Below are 9,928 nucleotides of genomic sequence, written 5' to 3' on the forward strand. Positions count from 1 at the left end.
TCCCTATATTATTGGACATTTAATATTTACATTTTATTCTTTCTTCCTCATTCTCACTTTTGTTCCAGTCTCAGCCCTGCAGTTAAAAAGGATACTCAATGCTATCCAACAGGACTTTTTTGCCAGTTTCCTTACTCAGCTCCAGAGTCTATCCTCTAACATTTTCCTTAAGATTGCCTTAAACATATGCCCCGAGTCTTGTACCTGCAAATTGTTTATATTTGAAGGAGATTTTATAGAGGAAAAAATTAAGACACGGAAAGTTAGACAATCTGTACATGCTAGCAAGGGGGCAAGGGGCTAGAGCCAAGATCGGAACTCGCAAGTTTAGCTCCAAAGTCCAAGTTCTTATTACTTCCAACAAGTTCAGGTATTCAATTTTCATATCATAGAGGAAATATTAACATGTAGGAGAAACAATAACAAAGCAACCAGCATGCATGATGAAACTGAAGAAATGCATTTTAGAAATTGTGTTAGGTTAGGGCAAAGTGAGATTAGGAGGCAGGATGTATCACACAGCAAAAAGCATGGTCTCTGGAGTTAATCCTCAATTTGACTACTGGCTCTGCCACTTATTAGCTATGATACTTTGGACACATTATTTAACCTCCCTGAGCCCCGTTTCTACATTCGTAAAACAGGGAAAAGAGTGACAACCTCATGGGATGTTGTGAGGTTCCAATGAGATCATATGTTTTATAATAGGGAGCCAAACAAAGTGCTTAGCACATGGGTTAGTGCTTTTGATAGGCTTGCTATTTTTAAAGATTACTGCTATCATGAGATTAAACAAGAAAACTTCAGGGTTATTTGCGGGGAAAAAATTCCAACTTTCTAAGATATAAAAAAGGCATTTATTTTCTTAACATGAATTTCCTCTTCTTCCTCTTTGCCAACTGTCTCATCTAATCTTTAGTAATAAATTCAAGTTCCAGCTCCTCCATGAAAACTGCCCTGATGATTCAATCCACATTGATCTAAATACTCACCACAAGTTTATATTTGTCAGTACTACAATTTAAGCATTTTAGAATAATATCATTCTATTTTAATAAACATTTTGTAACATTCTACTAGCACATATTGTTGACATATTTTCCAATTACTTTTTAACCAGTTGCCTTATGTGCTATCTTATCTCATCAACTAGACAAATAATGTCTTTTTCAAAACTTTTACCCCTTTTTAGACTCAAAATTGCTTAGCACACTAGGAGATATGCAGAAAGTTCTGATTTATTTTAAAAGTTTATATTTAGGGGAAAACAAGTAGACTAATGAACTAGAATGACCAGTTTTAGATAAAACATTTACTTTTAAATTCTTAACTCTTTAAAGGATCATTTACTTTTTAAAAAAGGAGAAAGTATTGTTAAGGGGGAAAAGGTTATAAGATGGCTTCAGAATAATTTCTAAAAGTGAAAGCAAAATAGTTATATTATAAAAAAAAAAAAAGGAATACAATAATAGTACTTCCAAGAGCTAAAGTACAAGGACTACCTAATTCATTAATGCTTGGTTAATGTGTAACATTGAAAAAGAAAGAGACACATTTATACGAACATAAAATGGTTAAATGGGAATTCAAAGCATTTACTAAAGTTTATTTCTTAGCCTTAGTACTCAGTGTTCCATGAGAAGCAGGTCTGCTTATTAACCTGTACTGAATATAAGGTTTCAATACCATCTATTAAAAAAAAAAAAAAAATCACTATACTACAATGGCCTAGAACTATATTATATGCCCTGAATCTAATTAAATAAGAGTACCATAATCGATCTACTTATTGCAATCATTCTCAAAATTACTAAGAATGCCAAGAAAATATAGTTAAATCTGGATATGCATATTTCCTTCTCTTGGAAATAATCATTCAGTTGTAAATAATTTTCTTAAAAATACGAAAAGTTTTTTTTTGTTTTTTTTTTGAGATGGAGTCTCACTCTGTCACCAAAGCTGGAGTGCATGGCATGAAATCGGCTCACTGCAACCTCTGCCTCCTGGGTTCAAGTGATTCTCCTGCCTCAGCCTCCCAAGTAGCTGGGATTATAGGCACACACCACCACCCCCAGCTAATTTATGTATTTTTTAGTAGAGACAGAGTTTCACCATGTTGGTCAGGCTGGTCTCAAACTTCTGACCTCGTGGTCAGCCCACCTCGGCCTCCCAAAGTGCTGGGATTACAGGAGTGAGCCACCACACCTGCCCAAAAAGGTATTTTTAAAAATGTATTTTAATTTTTTTTTTTTTTTTTTTTTTACAGAGACAGGTTCTCACTATGTTGGCCAGGTTGGTCTTGAACTCTTGGCCTCCAGCAATCATCCTTAGCCTCCCAAAATTCTAGGATTACGGGCATGAGCCATCGCGCTCAAAAACAGGAAAAAGTTTTAGATTAAACCATACATACTTCCCAAGCAAGACTTACTTTAAAAGCCGTGTGTAATGTTTTTTCAATATTAAACGTGATTACAATTTATACTATGAATACTTGTTTCACTCAATACTATTTTTTTTTTTTTTTTTTGAGACGGAGTCTTGCTCTGTAGCCCGGGCTAGAGTGCAGTGGCCGGATCTCAGCTCACTGCAAGCTCCGCCTCCCGGGTTTGCGCCATTCTCCTGCCTCAGCCTCCGGAGTAGCTGGGACTACAGGCGCCCGCCACCTCGCCTGGCTAGTTTTTTTGTATTTTTAGTAGAGACGGGGTTTCACCGTGTTAGCCAGGATGGTCTCGATCTCCTGACCTCGTGATCCGCCCGTCTCAGCCTCCCAAAGTGCTGGGATTACAGGCTTGAGCCACCGCGCCCGGCCCACACTCAATACTATTTTAAACAGAACATCATCACTACGAAAATATAAAAAGAAGGCCGGGCGCAGTGGCTCACGCCTGTAATCCGAGCACTTTGGGAGGCAGAGGCAGGAGGATCACCTGAGGTCAGGAGTTCGAGACCAGCCTGACCAACGTGGCGAAACCCTGTCTCTACTAAAAATACAAAAAATTAGCCGGGCTTGGTGGCAGGCGTCTGTAATCCCAGCTACTCCGGAGGCTAAGGCAGGAGAATCCCTTGAACCTGGGAGGCGGAGGTTGCAGTGAGCCGAGATCGCGCCACGGCACTCCAGCCTGGGCAACAAGAGCGAAACTCCGACACACACACACACACACACACACACACACACACACACACACACACGAAAGAAAGAAGAAAGAATGAAAGGAAAGAAAGGAAAGAAAGAAAAGAGGCCGGGCGCGGTGGCTCAAGCCTGTAATCCCAGCACTTTGGGAGGCCGAGACGGGTGGATCACGAGGTCAGGAGATCGAGACCATCCTGGCTAACACGGTGAAACCCCGTCTCTACTAAAAATTACAAAAAACTAGCCGGGTGAGGTGGCAGGTGCCTGTAGTCCCAGCTACTCGGGAGGCTGAGGCAGGAGAATGGCGTGAACCCGGGAGGCAGAGCTTGCAGTGAGCCGAGATCTGGCCACTGCACTCTAGCCTGGGTGACAGAGCGAGACTCCGCCTCAAAAAAAAAAAAAAAAAAAAGAAAGAAAAGAAAAGAAAAAGAAAGAAAGGAAGGAAGAAAGGAAGAAAGGGACAAGACAAGACAAAAAGAAAATTGTGTGGACAATCGCTTGTTCATATATGCCATCTACAAGACAGTATCTATACCACAGCAATTAAGAGCATGGGGTCTAGGGCAGACACCCTCAGTTTAAATTCCAGCTTCACCATGTCTACTTCTGACTTTAGTCATGTCGCCTTATCCATGTATGTCCTGGCTCCTCTCTCATTAAAATAAGGATAACAGTATCTATACTATAGGGTTGTTGTGAGAAATAAGTGGTATTACTCAGAGTAGTTAGAACAGTGCCTGGCATATATAAACAAATGCTCATAAATGACAGTTATTACAAACATCACCATTTAAAACGTCTACTACCATGAACCTTCAAAAATACATCTATTGGCCAGGCGCAGTGGCTCATGCCTGTAATCCCAGCACTTTGGGAGGCTGAGGTGGGCGGATCACTTGAGGCCGGAAGTTCGGGACCAGCCTGGCCAACATGGCGAAACCCCATCTCTACTAAAAAATACCAAAATTAGCCGGGCGTGGTGGTGCGCACCTGTAATCCCAGCTACTCAGGAGAATGAGGCAGAAGAATCGCTTGAACCTGGGAGGCAGAGGTTGCAGTGAGTCAGAGGCTACAGTGAGCCTGGGAGACAGAGCTAGACTCCGTCTCAAAAAATAAATAAATTTAAAAAATACATATGGCCGGGCACAGTGGCTCCCGGCTGTAATCCCAGCTCTTTGGGAGGCCGAGGTGGGCAGATCACGAGGTTAGGAGTTCGAGACCAGACTCACCAACATGGTGAAACTCTGTCTCTACTAAAAAATACACAAATTAGCCGGGCATGGTGGCGCATGCCTGTAATCCCAGCTACTCAGGAGATTGAGGGAGGAGAATCGCTTGAACCCAGGAGGCGGAGTTTGCAGTGGGCCAAGATCGTGCCATTGCACTCCAGCCTAGGAGACAGGGCAAGACTCTGTCTCAGAAAAAAAAAAAAAAAAGATTTATTGAGGAATATTTATATTCCAGACTAGAACTCTTATTTTTCATGCAACTTTCTCTCGATAATTGCATTCAATTAGGTGGAAACTTTTTTCTTTCTGCTCATTTTCAAAATGTAAATTTTCTGAAGCAATACTAAAACCCAACAGCACTATTCTTTGAAAAGTACCAACCTTACAATGCTATATAGAGCTGACCCATACCTCAGAAAGCAAGTAAAAAGTTAAAGAGGTAATAGAATTGGAACTTTGATTCCCAAACCAGGTATACAATCCCTAGTTGGCATTGCTTTTAGTAAAAATCCATTTTCTGTGGGCAAAATATCTCAATATGGATAGAAACAATTGTTCAGAGGATTTATTATTTTCAATGTCCTAGGTTCATTTCACTCAACCCAAACCAAATCAAAGGAGAAAGTAACTGTGCACTGGTTACTGAACTAATTGGTGTCATATTAATCTTCAGTATAATAAAACTTTTTGAGCTGAAATTAACCTAATGACATTTCTAAAAACAATGTAATCAATGTAAATCAATCTAGTAATATCCCCTTACAGGAGTTTTTAACTTGTAAACTTCATAATATTATGTACACAGAAAATCCTACATGTCACTTGAGAGCAGGAGCTTGAGTCCAGCCTGGGGAACATAGTGAGACCCCCATCCCTATAAAAAATAAGAGATTAACTGGGCGTGCGCCACGTGCATATTCCTAGCTACTTCTGAGGCTGAGGAGGGAGGATCTCTTGAGTCCAAGAGTTCAAGGTTATAGTGAGCTATGACTGCACCACTGCACTCCAATCTGGGCAACAAAGAGTGACCCTGTCTCAAAAAAAAAAAGGTAAAATAAAAAAAAAAGAAAATCCTACGTGTGTATATGTGCATTCTTCCAATGCTTTCATTAGATTCCCATAAGACAGTGAAATCCCCCCAAAATTGTGAATCATTGCTCTTCACAGTTTACAAAATTATTTCTATTCCCACGTTATTAGTTTCAATAAAGAATTTGCCTATATAAAATTAAGCAATATTATTCTAAATCTACCTTAAATTTCAAGTTTCACAAATAACCGTGGACGTATGTAAGATAAAATCACTACAAAACTACAAAAACACCACGAGTTATCCAAAAGTTCTTGGAGTCTACAAACCTCTCCCTGAGCTGTAATTAAGGAATACTGAGAAACAAGAAGCACAGAAGAACCACTAAAGGAGAGTAGGCTGGGCGTGGTGGCTCATGCCTGTAATCCTAGCACTTTGGGAGGCCAATGCGGGCGGATCACTTGAGGTCAGGAGTGCGAGATCAGCTTGACCAACATAGTGAAACCCAGTGTCTACCAAAAACACAAAAATTGGACGGGCGTGGTGGCGGGCGCCTGTAATACCAGCTAGCTACTCAGGAGGCTGAGGCAGGAGAATCACTTGAACCCGGGAGACGGAGGTTGCAGTGAGCTGAGATCGCGCCACAGCACTCCAGCCTGAGTGACAGAGCGAGACTCCGTCTCAAAAAAACAAAAACAAAAACAAAAACAAACAAACAAAAAAACAAAAACAAAAAAGGAGAGTAAGCTTTTGCCAACCCTTGAATAATCGGAGGTACAGAAAACGCTAGACGCTATAACAAGAACACAGCTTTACTGATTAAATACAGTTATAACTGCCCACAAAGACAACCAAATTTCAGTTTTCTATAGTTAGAAAAAAATAGGAGAAAGGATTTGTCACAAACTATCAGATCATTGCAACTTCAAAAAGCCCTACGTAAAATTAGTTCCTTAAGCGCAAGGAAAATTTTATAATGCCCACAAGTCCAGGCAATATTTTGGTTTATTTTACAACAGCCCCGAAATTTAACAACTTATTAGCAAAAACATGTAACACTTAATGAGACTGCCCTCAAAGTACAGGCTGCGCCTGGCTACCACTGTCCTTAAAATAATCCAATCCTAGTTAAATGACAGTAGACGTCAGTTCAAACCTATGAACCTTTAACTATAAATCTAGCAACAGTTCAAGTACAAACAAATCCTAACCAAACTAAAGTCAACCAAAGTAATCCTTAGATTTTTTCCCTTTCCTCACCCTCGGGGACCGCACCTCTTTGTGCACAAGGGTCTGAAAGTCTCCTAACCTCAAACTCCAGTTACCAGCCCGGCTACGACTCCCCGGCAAGACACCGTCGCCAGCCTCGGGTGGCTTTTGCTCAGCAGTGGAGACGTCGGCGGATGCGGACGGGCGCGATCACTGAAGGAGTCCACACGCCAGGCGTTGTTCCGCCGGGCCCGAAACCAAGACTGGGGGCGCGCCGTCACCAGAGACCGGGCCCCAGGCTGGCGCGGGGCAGCGGAGACCCAGGCTACGGTCCCAGTTTTGGCCTGGGCTCTACCTCAAGGCTTAAGGACCGGCGAAGAGGACAAAAAGCAACGGGTGGACACACCTGGCAAGGACTTTGAGCAGCCGGATCCTGCGTTAGTGCAGCGCCCGTCGGAGTCTCCCAGCATTCGCCGCCGCCCCTCCTCCCGGGCCAGGGCCACCTCCACGTTCCGTTCCAACGTGGCAGCCGCAGCCGCAGCCACGCCCTGCCGCCCAACACTTCCGGGAGCAACATTTCTCCCCGCCCACCCCGACGCACGGCCCGCCACGGCACTTCCGGGACCGGCGGTAGGCTGGGGTGCAGGGTATGGCTCTGCGGGTTGGGCGCGCTCTGCGGGCATCGCGCCCGCGGGAATGTAGAAACCCTTTTCTGAGGGGCGGCGCGCAGAATATGGATGCGGTAGCCAGGACTAGCAGGTAAAGGAGTAGTGCAGAGGGTGTCTCCGTCCGGCCGAATAACCGCTGTGGTCCGCAGGAACGCCACGTAGCACTAGTCCTGTGAGGCGTCTGCAGCCCCTGGCGACACTGCCCGAGCCAAACCACGTGGAAAATTGGGCTGCAAGAGCTTTATTGTAATTTGTGACCGAGTTCTTAAAATTACCCACTTGATTACACATTCTGGCATTTTGAGAACTTACACAAAGCGAAACTATCTGGGCATACCCAAAGGCTATTGTGAACAGAGAGGCATAGATGGGGTGTTACGGTGTTATCAATTAGTACCCTTTCATACTTGTTACTATCCCATGGTATTGAGACCCCGTAGCACTCGCCTTCCGCTGTTACTAGTTTCCCCAGAGCTTCACATCTAATTAGATGCGTTGCCTGGGTGTACTTTTAGTTTAGGGAGGAATTATTTTACAGCGAGGTAAAGCCAAAGGAAAATCACTTGCTAAACTACCAGAAACTGGATTCAACCCAGGTCTCCTAACTTCTAGACAAATTATTTTCTCATTACACCTAGCATTCAAAGCCAACTCTTGCACTTTGGGTGGCTAAAGCAGGATCCTGCCTCTTGAACAGCAGCAGTGTCAACATTCCCAATCAGCTACATCTTCTGTAACATTCCATCTGAAGCTTGCAGCTTCATAAGATAGCTTAACATTAATTCACGCCAACTTCTGAAATAATGAACCCAGCTTTTACTGGTAGTAATATATTTTCTTTCAGTCTTCTAATTACCATTTTCTTTCAACGCAGTAACTAAGGTTATCACTTTGGCCTGAATGCTAGTCAAACTGATTGGCATTTGTTTTTGATTAGTCTTGAAACAAGTAAATGCTCCATTTCAACCGCAAGCAGCTTTCTGTTCCTAGTGCAATTAAAACTGAAAGACGTTGAAGCAAGTTTACCTTTTTACATTTATCATACTTTTTCAATAGGCCTGTATTACAGCTTCATGCAGGTCTGGGTCTCAACCTATCTTTGCTTTGCTGTCACCACTTTCAAATCTTCTAATCACATCCAATTTCACTTCCAGCGTTATCACTTTTCTTTGCTGCCCTGTCCTTTGTTGACCAATTACCTATTTTGATTATCCATTTCTGTAAATGGTCACAAGTTTAATCTCTGGGGTCACGGAGGCAACACTACTATGCACTTTGTGCTTTGCTATCTGTGCATGAACTGATGGATCAGTAACAAATCACCAACAAACTTTGAAAGAACGTAACTGGCCACTGATCATGATGCACACCTTTTTTTGGCGGAGGTGGGGGGCACAACGATTTGTGGACTAAAGAGCTAGCAGCAAAATTTATGCAAGTTTTCTCAGTACTGTGGTAATGGAATTATTAACCACATTGTTGGACTGGTTTTATTTAACTTAATTGTGGTAACTGGCATTTATGCATATTGGAACTTTGCAAAGCAAGGACTGCCTGTATCTAAAAAAAAACTCTAGTTCACAAAACAGTTGTAATCCAATTTCGTTAACTACTATCCAAGCCTAATCCTGAATCAAATAAAAACTGAATTGCTCACTAGAAGAATGTTTGGAGAGAATTTAATGACGAATTCTTCAAATTAGGATTTCATAGCACAAAGATATTCTCATTTTTTTTTAGAGACAGGTTTTTGCTGTGTCACCTAGGCTGGAGTGTGGTGGCAATGATCACAGCTCACTGCAGCTTCAACATCCAGGGTGCAAGTGATCCTCCCACCTCAGCCTCCCAAGTAGCTAGGACTATAGGCACATGGCCATGCTTGATTATTTTATTTTTTGTAGAGACAGGGACTCATTTTGTCACCCATACTGGTCTGGAACTCCTGGCCTCAAAGGATCCTTCTGCTTTAGCCACCCAAAGTGCAAGGATTATAGGCATAAGCCTCGATGCCCACTTGACATTCTTTCGGGAATTCAGATCCCTTCCCCTCATTTCAATAGTCTTGCGGTCTGCAAAGAGCGAAGTTGTAGACAAACAATCATCACAAGGCACATGACTGTTTATGTAACTTTTTCCATAGCAGCCAGTACTATGTTTACACCTCAGTAAAACAGTAGCATCCATTTCATTAATGTTTTAGTTTGTTTCTGAATGCATTTATTTCACAAATTTGTTTGTTAAGGGCTATGAACAAAATTTGTATCAACTTTTATGTTTGTATGTATTTACAAAATAGAAAATTAAGTCAGCATTAAGTCAACATTAGTCACAGAATTTTTCCCCTTTATAAAGGGTACATATTCAAGGAGACTTCAAAAAGTTTGTAGAAAAATGGAATTAAAAGATAAAAATATAAACGATATTTCTGAACATTAGCTCTATAGGGTTCAAGACACTTTTGTAAGTGATGATACCAGCTATAAAATTTAGTCCATCCCTAAAGAACTGAGAGTTCTGGGAATTTACCCACATCAATGCAGTGTTTTTACATTAACTTTAGAAAAATGTACTGCCCTTAAAAAAATTTTTAAGATTAGGAAACAAAAAGTCAGAAGGAGCCAAACCAGGACTGTAGGGTGGATGCCTAGTGATTTCCCATCAA

General features: G+C 41.9%; 1 protein-coding gene across 27 annotated transcripts in view; it reads right to left on the minus strand.

The window, feature by feature from the left end:
• Nucleotides 1–7,194, minus strand: part of SEC31A (SEC31 homolog A, COPII coat complex component) — an 81,203-nt gene extending 74,009 nt beyond the window's left edge. For 16 of the 27 annotated variants that reach the window (XR_004182788.1, XM_009206835.3, XM_009206833.3 and 13 more), the window contains exon 1: nt 7,005–7,170. The gene's annotated coding sequence lies outside the window, so the exon portion shown is untranslated. Of the gene's footprint in view, nt 1–6,664; nt 6,980–7,004 lie in introns of those variants that run through there. The other 11 variants (XM_017958726.2, XM_017958721.2, XM_009206839.3 and 8 more) reach the window with 3 other exon arrangements.
• Between the last annotated feature and the right edge of the window lie 2,734 nt (nt 7,195–9,928).

Source organism: Papio anubis, chromosome 3, assembly GCF_008728515.1.
Source record: "Papio anubis isolate 15944 chromosome 3, Panubis1.0, whole genome shotgun sequence".
NCBI lineage: Eukaryota > Metazoa > Chordata > Mammalia > Primates > Cercopithecidae > Papio > Papio anubis.